General features: G+C 49.5%; 1 protein-coding gene, 1 long non-coding RNA gene and 1 other non-coding gene across 3 annotated transcripts in view; 2 read left to right on the forward strand and 1 right to left on the reverse strand.

Moving 5' to 3' along the window:
* Window positions 1–22870, reverse strand: part of LOC127055901 (zinc finger protein 558-like) — a 508571-nt gene that overhangs the window by 194160 nt on the left and 291541 nt on the right. The gene's annotated exons all lie outside the window — the stretch shown is intronic.
* The window catches only part of LOC127055929 (uncharacterized), a 308434-nt gene that overhangs the window by 13589 nt on the left and 271975 nt on the right, over window positions 1–22870 (forward strand). The gene's annotated exons all lie outside the window — the stretch shown is intronic.
* Window positions 4804–4877, forward strand: TRNAK-CUU (transfer RNA lysine (anticodon CUU)). The gene has a single exon. It is a non-coding gene; the product is annotated as a tRNA-Lys (tRNA).

A 22870-nucleotide genomic window follows, 5' to 3' on the forward strand; every position in this document is an offset into this window, starting at 1 on the left:
TATACTAAGATTTAAAGAGCGGGCTGGTTCTCTCGGGAGACGAGCTGCTCTATATTGATGCGTGCACTTGTCAATAAAGAGCTTTTGATCGGACCTTGCTGGTGTTGCCTGTCTCTCTCGCGGTCAGACAACTAACTTTGCCATCTGGGGGTTAGAGTCCCTGACACTAGCTCCAGAGGCTCTATCCCTGGGGCCCCTGACCCTATCTCCAGGGACCCTACCCGTGGGGACCCTAATCCTAGCTCTATGGAACCTCTGCATGGGGCCCCTAGCCTCTGCTCCATGGGCCCTACCCGTGGGGACCTTAACCCTAGCTCCAGGAGCCCCATCCTTGCGGTCCCTAAATCTAGCTCCTGGGCTCCTGCCTGAGGGGCACCTAACCCTAGCTCCAGAGGCCCTTCCCTTAGGATCCCTAACCCAAGCTCCAGGGGCCCTATCCGTGGGGCCCCTAACCCTAGCTCCTGAGGTCCTACCTGTGGGAGCTCTAACCTTAGCTCCTGGCTTCGTGCCCATTTGACCCATAATCCTAGCTCCAGGGGACCTACCCGTGGGACCCCTAATCTTAGCTCCAGGGGCCTTACCCCTGGGGTGCCTAATCCTACCTTCAAGGGCCCTACCCGTGGGGCCTCTAACCCTAGTTCCTGGGGCCCCACTCCTGGAACCCTTATCCCTAGCTCCATGGGCCCCATCTCTGGGGCTCCAAACCCTAGCTGCATGGGCCCTACCCCTGGGTCCCCTAACTCTAGCTTCAGGGGCCCTACCAGTGGGACCCCTAACCCTAGTTCCATGGGTCCCACCCCTTGGACCCCAACCCTTGCTCCAGAGGCCCCATTGCTGGGGATCCAAACCCTTGCTCAAGGTGCCCTGCCCATGGGGCCGCTTACCCTAGCTCCAGGGTCCCCACCCCTAGACACCCGAACACTAGCTCCAAGCACCCCACCCCTGGGACCCCCAACCCTTGTTCCTGTGGCCCCGTCCCTGGGGCTCCTAGCCCTCGCTCCAGGGTCCCTACATGTGGGAACCCTAACCCTAGCTCCAATGGCCCTTCCCGTGGGGCCCCTAACACTAGCTCGAAGATCCCTTCTCGTGGGACCCTTAACCCTATCTGCAGGCCCTGTACCACTGGGTCCCTTAACCCTACCTTCAGAGGCCCTACCCATGGGGCCCTTTACCCTAGGTCAATGGGCCCTATGCATGGGTCCCCCAATCCTAGCTCAAGGGGCCCTATCTCTGGGACCCCTAAACCTAGCTCCAGGGGCCCTGCCCGTTGGACCCCTTTGCCTAGCTCCAGGGTCCCTTGAAACACTTGGGAAAATGTGTTTGACTGTTCAGGCATTGGGAGCTCAGCTAAGAATGCAAATGCTTTTCAAAGACTGCGGGGACTGTGGGATCGCTGGAGTCCTCAGTCTCCCCTCCCTCCCTCCATGAACGTCCATTTGATTCTTTGTCTTTCCGTTACGCTTGTCACTCAGCACTGTGCTGAGTCCAGGCTGTGGACACTGTCTATCATAGCCTGGAGATTTTTTCAAATGCTTTGTCATTTTGTCTTCTGTAACGGAGCTCTGATAGAACAGATTTGGACGGTCCACACTGGAGCTCGTTTTGGGTTTGGGACTGCATCGCCACCTGTGCTGATCAGAGCTCCATGCTGGGCAAACAGGAAATGAAATTCAAAATTCGCGGGGCTTTTCCTGTTTACCTGGCCAGTGCATCCGAGTTCAGATTGCTTTCCAGATCAGTCACAAAGGTGCAGTGTGGGATACCTCCCGGAGGCCAATACTATTGAATTGCGGCCACACTAACCCTAATCCAACATGGCAATACCGATTTCCGCGCTACTCCCCTCGTCGGGGAGGAGTACAGATATCGGTATTAAGAACCCTTTATATCGATATAAAGGGCTTCATTGTGTGGACGGGTGCAGGGTTAATTCGTTTTAATGCTGCTAAATTCTGTTTAAATGCATAGTGTAGACGAGGCCTAAGAAAGCGGCTGTTTGACCTACAAACAACGACAAAGTAAAACCTGCAAGAGCAGCCTTTCAGTTCAGAGGCCTGATAATAAGATGTTACTAATAACTGATGAAAGAGTTACAAACGACTCAAAACCATACTCAGAACAAACCAAATGGGAACACAGACAACACCATTTTTCTTCTCTGCTCTTCAACCACGATATTCTCCCCATAGGGAGGTCCATCGCTCCTGGGGGTTCAGTGCCACAGTAACAGGGTGATGTGTGCAAGGGATGAAGGAAGCTGCTATTCCATCTCCCTAGTCCAAAAATCAGTTTAATAGCTAGTCCTGAGATAGAGGAAGTATCAGTTATTAAAGTCATAAGAACTAATTTAACATTGTGATTCCAGCCAATGTTAAAATGATCTAACATTCAGGTTAATAGAAACATTTCTAGTCCTCTGCATAGAACGCTCAAATGATGCAAAAATAGCAAGTTTGCTTTAAAAAGTCATAAAAGGGGTGTCATCCAGAATCTGACACTTGGTGAAACGTAAGTCTAGAACACACAACCAGTTTGGGGATTGTGCTCTGCTTCTTAACAATCTGCCCTGAGGTTGCCACTCACAGTCACAAGCTACTCCAGATGGCTGGGGCCCTCTCATGGATCAGTAACTGGTTAGCAGCTTGGAAAGAAAGAGTAAGACTATATAGTCGTTTTTGCAGTGGAAAGGGGTAAATAAAAGGCTTCCAAAGTATGAGACGAGGCTACAGACATTAGGGCTGGTCAGTTTAGACAAGACCGTAGAGCACCAGTTCTCAGCCAGGTGTCTGCCAAAAGAAACCAGGCTTGACTCACATCCCCAAGCCACCAAGCCTACCTGCCTGCATTGAAGGGGGAGAGAAAGGGCACAAGAAAAAATTGCAGCATCAATGCAGAAGAGAGAACTCTTCCCCTGCCATTATCAGTAAGGGTTGCCTCACAGCCGCTGACTCCCTGAACAGAAATAGCAAAAGTCCAACCACAATTCTACTTCCTTTCCACTACAAGAGATAATGGGTGGGAGCTGCTCTCTTGAGACTGTCCTGCTGCTGCCCAGGCACGTTGCAGACAGAGCTTGGCCCGCAAGCCAAGGTTTTTGATCGCTTGAAGGCCCAGAGGGAAAAGAGACAAGTGCTCGTGTATCAGAGAATGGCTTTGATCCATTTACCTCTGGGTTATGGGCCCAGCACGCGTCCGCTGCACCACTCTGCTGGCTCTTTACTCCTCCTGCCACCCAGCCACCTCTTTCTGGATTAGTGCCTTACGAGCTCTCACGCTGGCAGGCATATGCGCCGGCTGCTAGGCAGCTGCCCTGGTCACAGGCTTTTACAGCTTCTACAGAGTAAAAAGGATCTATTTGGGGTTTGGACCCCATTGGGAGCTGGGTAGCTGAGTGCCAGAGACGGGAGTACTGCTTAAACTGTTTTCAATTAAGCCTTCAGCTCGTGGGGGATGAGGTTCAGCCTTTGATCCGTGTCTGCAGCAGGCAAGCGCCTCTGGCTCAATCGGCCCCCACCCTGCCCCCGCTGTATTAGCAGACTAAAACCTGGAGCAAAGGCACACGCCTTGCAAGGGAACAGGAGCCGGGATCTCGAACAAATGTCAACATTTTAGTAAGATGACGTTCAAAGAAGAAAAAGGTGTACGGTACAGCATTTAGGTGTAGAAGTTTCTGGTGATCAGGGAACAATGTACAGATTACCCAGGGGGTGCAAAGTTCGGTTTAAGATCGGGTGGCGTAAGGAATACAGAATCTGCAATAGCCCTGACTGGGGGTAAAAGGTTAACGTACAGACACTGAGTTAGGAGGGTATGTTGTCCATGTGAGGGCTACGTTCAGGTGTGGAGTTTAAGAAGCGGGTACGACAATGAGAATGGATTCACCCGCGTTTGGTGAGTTTTAACATTCAGTGTTTTTTAATCTTTGCCACAATCTAGTTTAAGCAGGGTCGGTATGAACTCTACCCTGCCATCTGTTGGTGATCTGTTGTAAAGGCCTTTTGGGGCTGATGTCATTTGCATGGTTACACCCACCCCAGATTGCATGAGGGGAGTGCTTGTCCAAATGGTCATTTCAGCTGCTGTGGGATCCCCCATTTCTTTGTTATTGGGGCAGGAGTAATCAAGTGTATTTTCCTGTTTAGTTTGGATCAAGGAGAGAGTTACTGTACCTGGCATTTGAGGCCTGAGAGCTTGCCGCTCGCCTGGAAAGGACTCATCATTAAGGGGTATGGGTTCCAAACCCGCCCCCCCTCCCCAAGTGTGTGGGAAGTAGAAATAGATGTTTGTTCTTGGTCTGATTGATTTTGTGTCTGGTGTCTAAAGACAGAGATATTTTTGAATATCTTTAGAATTGTTGTTAGTACTGAAGTTTCTCATCTTAATGTTATGTTATTAGATTTCTTCTACAGTATATTTTGTTGCTGAAAGGTAAAAGGTTGATCTGTGTGTGCTGTTATGGAGGGAAGTAACAAAGGTTGGTTGCAGAGAGGGTGCATGTGCCACAAAAGTTGTGCCTGTCCCACCCCAGCTGTGGTCCCAGAGTCCAGAATTTGCATAAACTCACCCCCTTACCTGTGACTAACAAGCTTGCCCTGCTAACTCTTCCAGCAAAACAGGCCAAAGAAAGTGTATGCAAGCCCTGTACTGCAGCCCCAGTACTATTTTCGGTTCCTTCCCACAGATCTTTCACTCCGCACCAGTCCAGTTCCTTGCTGTTGCTTGTCCAACCACTGCATGCATGTGCTAGACCGGACCCTGAGCTGATTCCTGACTGTTGTGCTCCATACAGCCTGGCCTGTCTGTGTCTCTGTGGTGCAATGGGTCAGCATGTTTGGCTCTTAACTGAAAGGATGGTGGTTCAAGCCCACCTAGGGACAGTGATAAGCCTGTGCTACTTCCTTGCTTTCCTGCGGGCAGGGCCGGCTTTAGGCCAATTTAACCAATTCCCCTGAATCAGGCCCCGCACCCAAGCCCTGCTGGTGCACTGTACTAGGGTGGCCCAGCTTCCCCAGGGGGCAATTTAAAGGGCCTGGGGCTCCCAGCAGGGACTGGAGCCTCAGGCTGTTTAAATTGCCACCAGAGCCCCACTGCTGGAGACTTGGGGGCTATTTAAAAAGTCTGGGGCTCCCCTTGCTTCTACTGCCCCGGCCCTTTAAACAGCCCCCGGAGCCCCGCCACTTCCCCAGGGCTCCCGCGGCTATTCAAAGGGCTGGGGCGGTGGAAGCAGGGGAGCCCCAGGCCCTTTAAATAGCCCCCGAGCCCCGGGCTGCTGCTGCTACCTTGGTGGAGGAGGGGGCACTTACCGTTCAGGGTAGGCTGTACCCCCTGTACCCGCACCCCTGCCCACAGCCAGCCCCTGCTGCACCCCCTGCCCTGCCTGCACCAGCCCCACAACCCGTGCCCTGTCTCCAGTCAACCCTTGCCGCACTCCCCTGCCTTAAGCCAGCCAGTCCCACACTCCTCTGTCTCCAGGCCTGCCAACCCCTGCGCACTCCCCTGAGGCCCTGCTTGAAGCCAACCAGCCCACTCCACCCCACATCCCCCTGCCTGCTGCCAGCCCCTGTCAGCAGTCAGTCCCACACACCCTGCCCTGCCTGCAGCCAGCCCATTTGCAGCCAGTCCTGCACCCTCTGTCCTGTCTGCAGCCAGCCCCGCACGCCTTGCCCTGCTTGCAGCCAGACCCTACCTCCAGTCAGCCCCTGCCCTGCCTCCAGCCAGCCCCATGTCCACTGGTGCCCTGCAGTTCCCAGGGCAGTAACCCTGCACACATGCTGCAATGAGAGGGGCAGTGAACAGCTGTGACCCACACATGTGCACACCTTAGGGTGACCAGACAGCAAGTGTGAAAAATTGGAACAGGGTGGGGGGTAATAGGATCCTATATAAGCAAAAGACACCCCAAATCGGGACTGTCTCTAGAAAATCGGGACATCTGGTCACCCTAGCACACCCCCAGGGAGTGGCGGGGACCCACACATGTGAAACAGAGCTCATTTCTAGTTCAGGCCCATCTTTTTAAAAAAGAATTTTAGGTAGGGTTAACATACATCCGTATTTTCCTGGACATGTCCAGCTTTTTGGTTCTTAAATAGACCATCTGGGAGAAATTTTTAAAAATATGGATGTATGGTAATCCTATTGGTACAAAAAATACATACTGTGGCACATCCCTTAAATCAGAACTTTTTACAGGGAACCAGCTGCTAAGAAATGAAAGGCTTTTATTTACATGATTTTTTTTTTAGTCATCCCTGCCGGGACCCCGCCGAATATGTTCGAATTGGGCCCTGCACTTCCTAAAGCTGGCCCTGCCTGCGGGGAGCCTCAAAGGTCCCATTTTTGCTGCCTCTTGGCCTCAGTGCATTCAGCTAGTGGCCCGAAGACCGGGCTGGATGTCATTCAGAAACCCATCTCCCAGCAGCTGTTCCAGAGGCTCAGGTTTAATCGTCAAGGCCGAGCACAAAAACTTTCAGCCAGGAACATTTCGCTCTCTCCCCGCCTCCGCCCAAGTGGCAAAGGAGAAGCAGACGAGACACGCCGGCTCAAAGACGCCTCCCTCCCACTTCCCTGTAGGCTGTGCAAAGCTCTTGGCCTGCCTCACGCCTTGTCAGGAAAGCGCGGCCATGCTACTCACGCCTGAGTCACGTCCGCAGCCTGGCCTGCCCTGGGTGACGGTGTGCAGAGCCACGCCAGTCTATGGCAGTTTGAGTCAGGAGCCTAGGCTCTTTCCCCTGACAGCCACACACACAGCACTGCCTGGTGTCCCGAGAGCCTCCTTCCTGTTCTCCCGCAGCACACGCTGCCTGCCAGTGTGGGTGGGAAAAGGGGACCAGGAAGTACTGCAGCCTCATTCCAGGACAGGAGGCCCTCGCCATACCCAGGCCTGCCTCTTGCCTTCAGTCCATGTAGCCTCATGGCCTAGGCTCTTGGTGCTCTGCTGGTCACTGCCTTGCTGGAAGACCCTGAGGGAAAAGAAGCAAGCACACATGTAGCAGAGGATGGCTTTGATCCATTAATCTCTGGGTTATGGGCCCAGCACACTTTTGCTGCACCATTCTGCTGGTTTTTCATGACCGCTGCCACTCAGCCACCACTATCTGGATTAGCACCTTATGCGCTCTCACACTGGCAGGCAGATGCGCAGTCTGCTAGGCAGCTGTCCTGGTCACAGGATATTACAGCTTCTACAGGGTAAAAGGGATCTATTTGGGGTTTGGACCCCATTGGGAGCTGGATAGCTGAGTGCCAGAGACAGGAGCACTTCTTAAACTGTTTTCAGTTAAGCCTTCAGCTTCACCCTCACCTGAAAAGAACTCACCATTAAGGGGTATGGGTTCCAAATGCCAAAAGCATGTGGGAGGTAAGAATGGGTGTTTAGCTGTCTGTGGTTGTTTTAGTTGATTTCCTTTTTGCTGTTCCTGGTGTGTATAGGCAGAGACATTTTTGAATCTCTTAAAATTGCTGTTATTGCTACAGTCCCTCCCCTTAAGCTTATGCTATTAGATCTCTTCTGTGATATATTCTGGTTCTGAAAGGTAAAAGGTCGCTCTGTGTGTGGCATTATGGAGTGAGATAGCAAATGTTGGTTGTAGAAATGGGGCATGTGCCACAACAGTCCTGCCCCCCAGCTGCATTCCCTGAGTCCAACCTGCAAAATTTCCATGCAGTCAGAGTGGAAAAGAGCATTTTACGTAACTGTGAAGTTGCTTACAACTTTCAGTGTGTAAGTGAGATCAGAACCCCCCACTCTAAGTACATCTAAAATTTACACTTAACTATTAGCGATCTTAGGTTTGTAGCATAGAACTGAATTTGTACTACAATTACAAAAAGCTTTATTTTTAAACTAGAAAAGAAAAAAAGCCATAAAATTGACAATCAAAAACTTCAAAAAAGACCCATAGTACTAAATTTAAATATTCATTTTCAACCTTTTTTATTTCACTATGCTTTGGAACCCATGTCCCTTGCCTAATGAGATATATGTAGGTTTGGGTGACTCCCAAAAGCATGACCTGCTAAGGACCGTTCTACTGTCCTTGATTCATATCACCAGGATAACTACACTTTATTACTCCTGCCCTAATAAGAAAGAGATTGGGGATCTCACAGCAGCCGAAATGACCATTTGGACAAGCACTCCCATCATGCAATGCGGGGTGGGTGTGACCATGCACATCAGCAACAAAAGACTTTTACAACACATCACCAACAGATAGACTCATAGACTCATAGACTGTAGGACTGAAAGGGACATCGAGAGGTCATCGAGTCCAGTCCCCTGCCATCATGGCAGGACCAAATACTGTCTAGACCATCCCTGATAGACATTTATCTAACCTACTCTTAAATATCTCCAGAGATGGAGATTCCACAACTTCCCTAGGCAATCTATTCCAGTGTTTAACTACCCTGACAGTTAGGAACTTTTTCCTAATGTCCAACCTAAATCTCCCTTGCTGCAGTTTAAGCCCATTGCTTCTTGTTCTATCATTGGAGGCTAAGGTGAACAAGTTTTCTCCCTCCTCCTGATGACACCCTTTTAGATACCTGAAAACTGCTATCATGTCCCCTCTCAGTCTTCTCTTTTCCAAACTAAACAAACCCAATTCCTTCAGCCTTCCTTCATAGGTCATGTTCTCAAGACCTTTAATCATTCTTGTTGCTCTTCTCTGGACCCTCTCCAATTTCTCCACATCTTTCTTGAAATGCGGTGCCCAGAACTGGACACAATACTCCAGTTGAGGCCTAACCAGCGCAGAGTAAAGCGGAAGAATGACTTCTCGTGTCTTGTTTACAACACACCTGTTAATGCATCCCAGAATCACGTTTGCTTTTTTTGCAACAGTATCACACTGTTGACTCATATTAAGCTTGTGGTCCACTACGACCCCTAGATCTCTTTCTGCCATACTCCTTCCTAGACAGTCTCTTCCCATTCTGTATGTGTGAAACTGATTGTTCCTTCCTAAGTGGAGCACTTTGCATTTATCTTTATTGAACTTCATCCTGTTTACCTCAGACCATTTCTTCAACTTGTCCAGATCATTTTGAATTTTGACCCTGTCCTCCAAAGCAGTTGCAATCCCTCCCAGTTTGGTATCGTCCGCAAACTTAATAAGCGTACTTTCTATGCCAACATCTAAATCGTTGATGAAGATATTGAACAGAACCGGTCCCAAAACAGAACCCTGCGGAACCCCACTTGTTATACCTTTCCAGCAGGATTGGGAGCCATTAACAACTACTCTCTGAGTACGGTTATCCAGCCAGTTATGCACCCACCTTATAGTAGCCCCATCTAAATTGTACTTTCCTAGCTTATCTATAAGAATATCATGCGAGACCGTATCAAATGCCTTACTGAAGTCTAGATATATCACATCCACCGCTTCTCCCTTATCCACAAGGCTCGTTATCCCATCAAAGAATGTTATCAGATTAGTTTGACACGATTTGTTCTTTACAAATCCATGCTGGCTATTCCCTATCACCTTACCACCTTCCAAGTGTTTGCAGATGATTTCTTTGATTACCTGCTCCATTATCTTCCCTGGCACAGAAGTTAAACTAACTGGTCTGTAGTTTCCTGGGTTGTTTTTATTTCCCTTTTTATAGATGGGCACTATATTTGCCCCCTTCCAGTCTTCTGGAATCTCCCCCGTCTCCCATGATTTCCCAAAGATAATAGCTAGAGGCTCAGATACCTCTTCTATTAACTCCTTGAGTATTCTAGGATGCATTTCATCAGGCCCTGGTGACTTGCAGGCATCTAACTTTTCTAAGTGATATTTAACTTGCTCTTTCCTAATTTTCTCTTCTAAATCTACCCTCTTCCCGTAAGCATTCACTATACTAGACATTCCTTCAGACTTCTCAGTGAAGACCGAAACAAAGAAGTTATTAAGCATCTCTGCCATTTCCAAGTCTCCCGTTACTGTTACCCCCTCCTCATTGAGCAGTGGTCCTACCCTGTCCTTAGTCCTCCTCTTGCTTCTAATGTATTGATAAAAAGTCTTCTTGTTTCCTTTTATTCCCATAGCTAGTTTGAGTTCATTTTGTGCCTTTGCTTTTCTAATCTTGCATCTGCATTCCTGTGTTATTTGCCTATATTCATCCTTCGTGATCTGACCTAGTTTCCATTTTTTATATGACGCCTTTTTATTTTGTAGGTCACGCAAGATCTCAAGGGTAAGCCAAGGTGGTCTTTTGCCACATTTTCTATCTTTCCTAACCATCGGAATAACTTGCTTTTGGGCCCTTAATAGCGTCCCTTTGAAAAACTGCCAACTTTCCTCAGTTGTTTTTCCGCTCAGTCTTAATTCCCATGGGACCTTGCCTATCAGCTCTCTGAGCTTACCAAAATCCGCCTTCCTGAAATCCATTGTCTCTATTCTGTTGTACTCCCTTCTACCCTTCCTTAGAATTGCAAATTCTATGATTTCATGATCACTTTCACCCAAGCTTCCTTCTACTTTCAAATTCTCAACAAGTTCCTCCCTATTTGTTAAAATCAAGTCTAGAACAGCTTCCCCCCTAGTAGCTTTTTCAACTTTCTGAAACAAAAAGTTGTCTTCAATGCAGTCCAGGAACTTATCGGATAGTCTGTGCCCCGCGGTGTTATTGTCCCAACATATATCTGGATAGTTGAAGTCCCCCATCACCACCAAATCTTGGGCTTTGGATGATTTTGTTAGTTGTTTGAAAAAAGCCTCATCCACCTCTTCCGCCTGATTAGGTGGTTTGTAGTAGACTCCCAGCACGACATCACCTGTGTTTTTTACCCCTTTTAGCCTAACCCAGAGACTCTCCACCCTTCCGTCTCCTATGTCCATCTCCACCTCAGTCCAAGTGTGTACATTTTTAATATATAAGGCAACACCTCCTCCCTTTTTCCCCTGTCTATCCTTCCTGAGCAAACTATACCCATCCACACCAACATTCCAGTCGTGTGTATTATCCCACCAAGTTTCAGTAATGCCAATAATGTCATAGTTGTATTTATTTATTAGCACTTCCAGTTCTTCCTGCTTATTACCCATACTTCTTGCATTTGTATAAAGGCATTCTTGCCTTCTTATTCTTCCTGCTTATTACTTTCTTCCTGCTTATTACCCATACTTCTTGCATTTGTATAAAGGCATCTAAGATACTGGTTTGATTTTGCCTCCCAGCTTTGCCCTGACCCTCCTTCCTCTCTGCCATTATAGCCCGTGCTCCCTCCTGTTTCCAACCCATCTCCCAGGTCTTGTTCCCCACTTACCTGTGGGCTTTGCTCACCTGTCCCCCGTCGAACCTAGTTTAAAGCCCTCCTTAAGATGTCAGGGTAGAGTTCATTCTGACCCTGCTTACATCCTCCCCACAACCAAGAATTGGTGCTCCTGGTAAATCACACTCCCTATTATACCAAATCATTGGTATTGAATGCTGAAGTCACAGCTAGCTAAAGTAGCCACCCATCTCTGCCCTGCAGCATCCAGCTTAGCCCTTGTTAACACATAAGTCAGTGGATTGTTCTCTGTCCATACCTGAAACTGAGCACCACACAAGTAGTCTCCAAAGTTCTCAGTGATGGCCCATTTCAAGCCCAAGAACTGCAGCTGGTGGATGGGATAGCAAGTTTCGCTATCAGACAGTCCTCAGCTGGCAAAGGCTACAGATTTACATTTGCCTTCCACTTCCTGGTACGAGACTGCTCCCAAACCCTCCAAACTGGCATCAGCATGCAGGATAAATGGCTTGTTTGGGTCAGCAGAGACTAGGACTGGCACATGAATCAGGCAAATAATGATTTCCCGTAAAGCTCTGTCACATTGTAAAGCTCATCCCGCCATGTCCCAAATGGAGAGGAGAGGAGCCCCTCCCCTGTCCCAGCCCAAGAACACCAGATCTGTGGAGGCAAGATGTCTGTAGCCCAAACCAGCTGGAGCTGCTGGGGAGAGGAGTTCTCCCCTCAGCCCAGGCCCACTGGAGTTGCTATTGCAGTGGGGGAGAGATGTCTTTCATCTAGTTCTTAGATGCTCTGATAAGAGGGGGGTTGAGTTTTTTCTTCCCACCTACAGCTCAAACTTCTTTTTCCCCTACCACTTTCTGCTCTAGCCTGATCTCCCTCTTTCACCTCAATTCTCTTTTTCCTGGTCTTGTTCCAGAGCCCTGACAGCCCAATTCTCTGCCCTAACCCCGTGCCCTCTACTGCACCCTGAACCTCTCATTCTAACCCCACCCTAGAGCCTGCACTCCCAGGGCCAGTGCCCTCATCCACCTGCACTCCAACTCTCTGTCCCATGTACCCTGATTTAGGGTGTACTAATAATATTAATTTGGATAATATGATGAAAATTTAATTTATTAGCTTACATTTTATTTAATTTAATTGAGTTACAAAGTTACAGTTGCTTTACTGCTATTCAATAGATACATAGGTCATTATATGCAACAAAGTTTTGGTTAATGTCTCTTACCACAATTCCTTGATAACCTGGTGGTAAGAGACACAGAACCAGCCTTGCAGTTCAGGTTTCTCAATTCTTGAGTGAAAGATGCAGCGCTTAGAAAAAGCTACTGTTACTTAGGGTTTACTTGACTAAGTTAAACTTAAAATCAAAACCTAATAAACAAAGAATAAAAACTTACGGAAATGGAGCTTAGCCTAGTTCCCTTGAAACTTAAAGTTTCAGAACAAGTACAGCCTACTGCTAGTACATAGAGAGAGAGTGGAGGAAGTAAGTCAGAATGATAGAGTGAAGTGCTCTAGTGGGGTGGGTTATCTCTTTTATAGGGCACAAGCACCAGAAATCCTTCCTCCTATGTCCAAATTTCATTCCTCACCCACAAAACGTTAGGGTACGCTTACTTCACAGGCTAGTATGTTTGTGCATGTTGATGACATGTACATATGCACATAAGTTCCCTTGTGTTGTACCTGTTAAGTCTGTGGGTAGAATACTGAAAAAAAAACCCTATGCCATTCTCCATTGTCGATTGGTCTAAGTAAAGGTCTTAGACAGGCGTGAGTACTTATCTATTTAAGTAAAAAGATACAGGTCAACTTTGCTTTCTTAGTAAAAGGTCACAATATAGATATGCTAACCTTGCCTTAGCTTAACATACAGGATATGGCCTGTAGGGTCACGTAAGTCATGTGCCCCAGCCTCCTAATCATTTCTATTGCCTGCTGCTGGACCCTCTCCAAATTGTCCACTTCCCTTCGCGTGTGGGACCCAACCCCAAAAGTACCCACATTTCACCCCAATGGCCCCCAAATGCCAGATTTTAATATGTACATAGGGTGCTCCCATGGTCATGTCACTCCCGAGCTCTCCAGTGGAGCCTGCTGGTGGAGAACAAGGTCAAAATCAGCCAGGACGTCGCTCAGTCAATTCCCTGTGCTCCCAGCAGGTGGTATCGGAAAGCTCCAAGATGGCTCACTTCCCTTTCTCTCATCATCTTCAGGCCCCAGGGTTACAAATGCCCAAACTAGTTGGGATTCTCCCCTGGGCTCAGGGTGTGGGGCTGCTCTGAGGGGATGGACTTGCACACTTGGGATATTAGTGCAAAGATACAATTTCAATTTCTCTTAGAGAAATTTGAGGGCAATTTATATTTGGTAAAAATCTTATTTCGTGAAAGGAAAACTGCAGTGATAGCCTGTTAATGGGGTGCAAAACACTTTCCTCCTGCAAGAAACAAGAAGTTAAAATTAGACATTTACATCATTTGTTCCAATGTTGGCACAGGTTTAATTTTGCTTCTGTGCAGGTTTGTTTCAGGCAGTGACTGTTTTGGTTTATTGGGTTGTTTTGGTTTTTTAAGTTGGAATGGAGATTTTAATTGACATTTGCTGGATTCGAATGGCTGACCTGCAACACCAGTTTTGACATACATCTGCATATTTTATACAGATTTGGCCAGTATTCAAGGATTCAATTCCTTTATAAGAGGTTTTAGAGTTCAGGCTTATTTATTTGATGTTATTTTATCATCCTGCTGTAGCACACCTTTTTGATAAAACCTTGAAATTATTAATTTATGGCATTTGTTAGTTTTTATTTTTAAAAACAAAGTTTTTCTTAATGTTTGGGTTTTAAATTAAGCATTGTTTTTGGTTTCAAATTTTCATTTAGGTTTTGGTTGTTGATGAGATCTTTAAGAACTTTGGATTTAATACTAAAATTTGGACAGATTTAGCTTATTGAAAGTAAACTGTTGACTATTTTATTTTAATAAAGGTTGTATTGCTGTAAACTCTGGCCAGTGGGAGAGGAGATGAGCCTGGCCTTTAACTGAGAAGGAGCAGAGGCATGGGAGAGGCCAGGTGATGGGGGGGCACAGCCCCCCAATTTTTTTTGTCTACCCACCTCAGTCTCCCACCAAACGAGAAGAGTCTGATGCCACTCCTGCTGGTCACTGGGTGTCACTGCTGCTCCATGGGAAACATGCTCTGTGCATTACGCAGCTTGGTGAGAAATACACTCTGTGCCTTACCGTGACTGGTTCGTGGGTGTCACTGCTCCTAGAAGGCAGACACGCGCTGTGCATTACACCACCTGACCGCTGGGTGTCATTGCTGTATCAATGGAAACACTTTCTGTGCATTACCCTGAATGACCACGAGGTGTCACTGCTGCTCCAAGGGAAACATGTTCTGTGTGTTACCCTGATTGGCCACTGGGTGTCACTGCTGCGCCAAGGAAAACACCTTCTGTGCATTACTCTGACTGCCCACTGGGTGTCACTGCTGCGCCAAGGAAAACACCTTCTGTGCATTACTCTGACTGCCCACTGGGTGTCACTGCTGCGCCAAGGAAAACACCTTCTGTGCATTACTCTGACTGCCCACTGGGTGTCACTGCTGCTCCAAGGGAGACATAAGAACGGCCAGACTGGTTCAGACGCAAAGTCCATCTAGCCCAGTATCCTCCTGTCTTCTGACAGTGGCCAGTGCCAGGTGCCCCAGAGGGAATGAACAGAGCAGGGAATCATCAAGTGATCCATCCCCTGCCGCCCATTCCCAGCTTCTGGCAAACAGGCTACAGGCACCATCCCTGCCCACCCTGGCTAATAGCCCTTAATGGAACTATCCACCATAATCTTATCTAGTTCTTTTTTGAACGCTGTTATAGTCTTGGCCTTCACAACATCCTCTGGCAAGGAGTTCCACAGGTTAACTGTGCAACTGCCCTGAGCTTACTCCCTTCCCCTCGCCAGGTTGTATGTGGAAAAGAGGATGAGGATGAGGAGAGCCATGATGTGTCTGTCACTGGCTGATGCCTCAGTTTCCTCTAGGCAGCAGTGCTGCAGGCTCCTTTGGTCAGTTCCCATGCAACTGTGTCTGGGGAAGGGGGAGTAGATACTCATGCTCCCCAGCCCCATTCCCCTCCACCAGCAGCTGGGAAATCCAGGCCAAATTTAACCCTGGTAGCTGAGCCAGGATTAGCCTGGGCCTGGGTTGGGCTGGGAAGGAATTGCGGTGGAGAAACAGACGCACCTGCTGTGAGGGAAGATCCTGCCATTCCCTGCCAACCTCCCTCACTCCTTGCAGCATGGCACCCCCTAGAACTTCCTTCTCTGTCATGGAGGCTGTCTGCTGCCTGCTTCTCCCTTAGCATCATCTCTCCGCACCCTGGGGCACTGGCGTCGCCCATCCTGTGCAAACAGGCAGGTCCCTGGTCTGCCCTGTGGTGCTGCCCTGCAATTTGGGGAGGCAGCTATTGGATGGAATCATATCGAAATATGGGGGTGGGCAAGGCTGGGGATCAAGACTCTTGGGTTCTCCCCCCAACTCTGGGAGGAAAGTGGAGGTTAGGGGGTAGAGTCGGAGAGGGGCAGGGCTGGGATCCAGGGCTCCTGCTTTTTCTCCACTTCCTGCAGCTGCTTCGGCCTTTCAGTGCATTTCCTGTTGCAAATTCATTTGCTGACTTGTGCAACCCACCCCAGAGGTGGCTGCATCTCAGTGTTGGGTGAGGCATCCTTGGCTACATCACCCCCTAACCGTGTCTCTCTCCCCACTGCAGGTGACCCTGCAGCACTTGGCAAACATCCAGCAAGATCGTGGGGGGTGCTTTGAGCATTGGGCAGGCAGGGGCCAGGTGCCCAGCCCGCCTCCCCCCCAAGAATGGGACCCAGCACCCCCTACTTTTTACAGGGATTAACAAGGGGCAAAGGGGAGCAAGTCAGAGAAGAGGGTGGCCAGGGTCTGAGCAGGGGGTGGAAATGGGTTGGTCGGGGGGGGTTAAGCAGCTGGAGGCAGAGTTAGGAGAGCGGCTGAAGGGCAAAATCAGGGATGAGGGAAGGAGCCGGAGTTAAGCCCAGGGAGAGATGCTGCCAGAGGGTCAAACCCCGGCACAGGCAGGGGCAGAGAGGTAACAGTTACCCCGGGGGGCTGAGACTCCAGTGTTTGCAAACATGGGGCTGGGAGCAGAGGGACTTTTTTATTTCCCCTCCCACAGCCAGCACCTCTCAGCATGGGCTTCCCAGGGCTGGGCTCTTAAAGGCACAGGCATCCCACTGCCTAGACCCTGCAGCTCCTCTCTGATGTAACCTACTGAGGTGCTGCAGTAGGAGACTCAATTCAGTGAAACTGGGCATTCCCTATACGCCCCACAGCCAGGGAGCTGTGCACCCCCTCCCTCGAATTTCCCCAACACCCCGCCCCCCAGTTGTCAACTAGTTACATGCAGCTCTGTCAATGTTGTCATTGGTTGCAAATTTGAATGGAAATTGAAACGTTAACACACACTTTAAAAGCAGGTACAACGTATGAAAAATACTTGTACTTGAGAAAGTTAAATAGGTTTGGAAAGTCTGGACAAAGCCAGGTTTCCTCACGCAGCTGTTGTGTTTGCTGACAATGTCGGGGCATTGGCTTCAGCAATGTTGACCAACCTAAGGGCTGGTCTACACTACGGGGGAAAATCAATCTCAGATACGCAACTTCAGCTACGTGAATAACGTAGCTGAAGTTCAAGTATCTAAGATCGAATTACTCACCATCCTCATGGCGCAGGATCGATGTCCATGGCTCCCCCTGTCGATTCCGCAACTCCATTCGAGTTGGTGGAGTTACGGAATCGATATAAGAGTTTTTGGGGATCGATATATCGCGTCTAGATGAGACGCGATATATCGATCCCCGAGCAATCGATTGCTACCCGCCGATACGGCGGGTAGTGAAGATGTACCCTTAGAATTTCAAATGATGACTTGTAAGCGAGGTGTGAATGAGCTCTCCCCTGACAGCTAGTGATGAACAGGGTTGGAGGAGGCTTTGGGACCAGACTGTATTTCCATGAACTCACCTACTCTGCCGAGGTATCCAGTAGACAGAGCTGGGCTGCCTCTGCTCTAGGTGCCCGGAGGAGGGAAGGTGTGTGGGGCTCCAGCCTGGGGCTCTTCCTCCCTCCTGCCAAGCCCTGACTATTAATCCCAGCCCTGGCACTCCGTTCTTCAAGCGCCATGTGGGCCAGAGGAAAAGTGTGGCAGGAAGCACAGGGGCCAAACTTGTGGGCACCAGCTGAAGCAGCGAGAATCCCAACCACCATGTCAAACTGCAGGAATCAGCAACTAGGGTGGCAAGTTTTAGAGCCCCAACCCATTGTGGCCATCACGACCAAAGACCTGGCTCCCGTGGGTGAGTCACCCAGCAGGAGGGAAAAGACTCATTCTTGTACAACTAGAGACAGGGAAGTTGAGGACCGTGAGCTCCAGGGCTTTACCACAAGCCAACACCAGGTCCCACTGAGAGTTGAACTCAGATTGCAGGATTCAGTGTCCCAAGTGTTGCCCATTACACCATGGAAACAGCTTGTGCTGCCTTCTCTGGCCATCAGTGACCCTCACGGGGCTGGCTTGTGTAAGGGACTGTTGACCCTTTACTAAAACTTAGTGTGTGTGGTGGTGGGGGGGGTGGGGGGGTCGGTTGGCTAGTTCCTAGCACCAATAGAGGTGGAAAGGGTCAGTGGGAAATCAGGCCCCTGAGACTGACAGTCCCCAGGGGCAATGCGGAGAGGCCAAAGCTCCAAGTTAGCTGGACTGACAGGCCAGGCAGTGTAATGAGGGAGTCACCAGGCCAGGGGGTCCCATCCAGTGCCAGCTTTAGGTCAATTCCCCCGATTCCCCCAAACTGGACCCCGCACCTAAGAGGGCCCCATGCCTGCACCTATAAGGGCCCCACGCCTTAAAGAAGAGAGCCTAACTTTTTAATTTTTACTCATCTGGCGGCAGCTTGAGTCTTCAGTGGCACTTCAGCTGTGGGTCCTTCACTCACTCCAGGTCTTCAGTGGCATTTCGGTGGCGGGTCCTTCAGTGCCATGGAAGACTTGGAGCGAGTGAAGGACCCACTGCCGAAGTGCCGCTGAAGACCTGGACCACTGCCAGGTATTCGAATTGGATTCTGCAGTTCCTATAGCTGGCCGTGGTCCCATCCTCCATGGGAGCGGGAACTGCCTGGGCCAGAGCGGGGTTGAGCTAAGCAGAGAGCAGGAGCCCGAGAAGAGCGGGGAGCAGAGTTGTGCAGGTGTAGTGCCAGAAACTGCTCCCTGTGGGATTTTGTTACTGATACCTGAGGTTGTTCTTATTTTCTGATTTTTCCTAATTTGCTAAAACTTGACGGTGGTTTCTCTAGCAAAGGCCAGTCCCTGGCCCCTTGGTCCAGACATCCTCATTCACATCAGGCTTCAAATTGAGAATCATTTCCCATTCCCGCTCTGTGGGAGGAGAGACTTTTAAACGTGCTCTCTGTGTGACTGCACATGGCTAAGCAAGGAGAACAAACCCCCAATCCCCCCTGTGCTTTGGGGGCCAGGTTTGCTGTGGTCTGTAGTTCAGATGCCTTCACGTCTGGGCACTGGGATTATATACCAGTTTCTGTGACATTGGGGCATAACTGTGCTCACAGCCAAATTAATGTGCTTAGTGTGGCCGTGTGCCCTCAACTTTACACAATCTGTTTCCAAAAATTGGTTTCTGTAAAATCGGAATAATCCCCTAGTGTAGACATACTGTATGTGCCTGAGCATCCACAGTGCAAACTGGAGCCAGATCTAGTTTCACTCTGTCTACACTTCAAACACTGCTGTGGCACTGATATAGCACTCTGGAGTAGACAGTGACTGGAGGGGTTTTCCCATCCCTGTAATAGCTACATGGACAGAACAATTCTTCTTTTTATTTAGCACTATCTAATCAGGGCTTAGGTCACCTTAACTCTATGGGTTTGGGGGATGGGGTTCACACCCTGAGAAATGTCGCTCTTCCAGTTCAATGCCCAGCGTACAGCAGCCCTTAGATTCCTCTTGCTATTTCAATGCAGGCACTGACCTGTGAGAGGAAAACATCAGCTCACAAACACTGAGACTGAATACCCCACATTTAATCTCTCTGCACTTTCCAGAAAGTCACAAAATTCAATTCATTCTTGCTAGGACAGAGAAAAAAATAAGTGACACTAAGCTTTTGGCTTGATTATGTAACCCTTCTGCCTCTCTGAGTTGGCAGCAACAAGGGCCGGGTTCAGTATCCAGGGGTTCCGTTTCATAACACAATGCATAACTGGCTCGAGCTCCCACCCAGTGACCTGGGACACTCACATACCACACCCCCCTGGGCGCCTCTAGGGGGCAATACTTCCCCTCTCGCAAGCACGGAGTCTGAGTGTAGCAAAATCTTTTTAATAAAGGAAGGAATCAATGCGGCATCCCATTGGAGAAACACCACAAACAGGGTTATAACACAAACCATAAACAAAAACCCACCTCCAAGTACGTTTGGCACTGTTCTTTTTCGCCTTAGGGGTTTAAGTCCAATCACCCCAAAGTCCAACAACCCAAAAGTCTCTGGTCAATGCCACCCCAGAGTTCGAGAGTTTATCTGTAGAGGTCCCTCCCCCCAGCCTGGGTAGAAAGAGGCACCTTACGTGGTCCGGGGCCAACTGCCCTGCCTCTCCGTGGGTTCTGCTTCCGCCTTCTCCACGAACTGCTCCGCTTTACCAGCTGCTCCACTCTGCTCCTCCAGCCGTCCTCAGAAACTGCTCCGCTCCACCAACTGCTCTGCTCCATGAGCTGCTCTAGTTCTCCCTGCAAACTGCTCGGCTCCTCTCGCTCTCTGGGCTGCTCCACCCATCCCACAGCTACTCCGCTCTGCCAGCCGCTCCGCTGCCACCAGCTGTCCCATGATCTGCTCCAGCCGTCCCCACAACTGCTCCACTCCACCAGCTGCTCAGTTCCAGAGTATAGCTTCAGGCTCCCCTACTAGCTAGCACAGTACTCAGTGCTCTCAGCTCAGTAATTATAGCTCTTTAGTGATTTCAACTCTCAGGGATCTCAGCTCTTAGTAGGGGAACCTCAGTGCTACTGCACCATTAGCCAAAAGTGAGTTCAGCTCCATAATCGGTATTTAAATTCTTGAGGGAATAAAAAAATCAATTCTGACATTCCACAGTGAAAAAAGTGGAAATAGTACTGCTGGCTCCACAAGAAGACTACACCATCACACACACTTACCTGCCCACAGCTTCTCTTAATTCACTGGGTTTTGGAACCCATGTCCCTTGTCTAGCAAGTACCACCCAACTGAGGGTGAGTCATTTGTCACCAAGCAGTCCCACAGCTCGGTAGTCTGGGATAGGGTAGGCGTGCCTATGCAAATACACTCTCTGAAATTCTTTCCACCAGATGTCAGGGTAGAGCTTATCCTGACTCTGCTTACAATTAAATAAAATTAAGTGTTTAATTAATATAGTAAAAATATATCCTGACTCCTCTAAATAACACCACAACGTGAAATAAGAACAGAGAAAAATCTTGTCAGTGAAGACAAGTGAAGTTTCGCAAATGATCTTCCCATTATTAATTTCCATGCTGCCCCCATTGGAGGTCTGGACACCTCCACTGTCACTGCTCTGCATTCACCTTCCCCTAGAATTGTTCTTGGACATTCCCTAATATGAAAAATTGTGCACTTCAGAATGCGAATAGTGACCCCGTCTCCTTCCTGCACCTGCTCTACATTGCTCCACAGCAGCTTCTTCTCCTGCAGAGTCACCCCAGCACGGCAGTGCAGCCGCCCAGGGGTCAGCAGGGGCCCCTGGCAAGGACAGTGGGTGCAGCTAACAGCCCAGTCTGCCTGGCAGTGAGTCAGCTGTAAAAAAGCAAAACCCCCTCCCAGAAGTACAGAGACTGAATTCCCCAACTTTAACATCATGACCCCCTCTAGAAAGCCACACGTGTCAGCTGTATTTTCACAGGGAGATACAAAAATCAGGTGACACAAATTTTTAAGTTGAGTAAATAAAGTTGAGGAGATAGTTATTAACCTCACAGAAATATACTAAAGATCCCTCAACATAACACCTGAAGGGGAAATATGAACAGAGACAAACCTTGTCAGCAAAGGCTCATTTCCCAAACAAGCCTCAAAATGTTATGAATTCCCACCCCTCCTCCACAGGAGCTCTGTGCAGTGTCACTGTTCTGTAGGCAGCTTCCCATTCAGTGCTGTTGTGGGCCTTTCCCAGGCCTGGAAATGTATCAACGACAGAATTTGAAAAGCAAACCTGGCTCCCCGCACCAGGTGGGATTTGAGTGTTTGGCCCCTGTCACTTAGTCTTTGTCAATAGTACAGACGCCAGGGGAGGGATCTTGGCACAGGGGCTGGTAGGGGAGAAATGATTGTAGATTCTGACCTGTGCTCTGGAGAGAAGGTAATAGTTGAGGGGGCATTTTTGTCTCCTCCCCTGCCTCAGTGTCCCCTGGGCCGGATTCTACATTCCACAGTACAAATGAGGGGGTGACATCACTTGGTGAATAAAAGCTAGGGCTCCATGGGAGGTTTGAATTCACAACCTCAGTATAGCTCCTCTCAGCACTGCCCTATAAGTACTGTGCACTAGCCAGTTGTGCCACTGGAGCACCTGTTAGCTGTTATTCTCCAAGACCCCTAGGTTGATAAGGGCGAGGAGTGACCCCAAAACATTCTCAGTGGAGCTGAGAGCCGGTAGCAACAAGTGTTGCACTCGGTGAGGTGGATTCTTCTTAAGGGTTCCAGACCCCATTTGACCCTTTTGTTCTTCCCTGTGTAATAACAGAGCTGGTTAAGACTCACTGTAGAATCTTGCTGCAGACCAACAGATCTGAAATCACTGATCACCAGGTCTAAGCATTAGTCCTGCTTTGGGACAGCGTCTCTCATCCAACAAACTGCCCAGTCTGCACTAGCAGTGAGGCTCCCTCACTAACAGCTGAAATCAGGGAGAGCTATGTGAAGTGCAGGGCCCCAGGGGTGCTTGAACAGGGGGGAACAACACCCCAGGACTTTTCAAAATGGGAGGGCTCTGCCTTGCCCCTTTGTAATGACCGTAAGGGCGAGTGAGCGTGGGGAGGGAGCGGAGAACAGTGAGCGGGAGGCGGGGCCTTTGGGGGGAAGAGGCAGCATAGCAGCGGGACCTTGGGGAAAAGGGGGGGCAGGGGCGTGGCCTCGAGTGGCAGGGAGGGGGCTACTGTTTGGGCTCTGGTGACTGCTACTTTTAGGCAGGGCTGCCCAAAGGGGGACAAGTGGGGCAATTTGCCCCAGGCCCTGGGCCCTGCAGGCGCCCCACAAGCCCTGGCCGAGAATCCCTTCCCTGGCTAGAGGCTCCTTTTTACATTTTACTGGCCCAGCAGCAGTCTGGGTCTTCGGCGGCACTTTGGCAGCGGGCCCTTCACTCACTCTGGGTCTTTGGATGCACTTCGGTGGCGGGTCCTTCAGCGCTGCCCAAGACGCAGTGTGAGTGAAGGACCCGCTGCCACTGAAGACTCAAAGCGCCTCCCAGTAAGTACAAGCGCCGCAGTCGGTGGCGCCTTTTTTATGTCTGCTCCTCCGCTTTGCCCCAGCAGGC

The sequence above is a fragment of the Gopherus flavomarginatus genome, chromosome 7 (assembly GCF_025201925.1).
Source record: "Gopherus flavomarginatus isolate rGopFla2 chromosome 7, rGopFla2.mat.asm, whole genome shotgun sequence".
Classification (NCBI taxonomy): domain Eukaryota; kingdom Metazoa; phylum Chordata; order Testudines; family Testudinidae; genus Gopherus; species Gopherus flavomarginatus.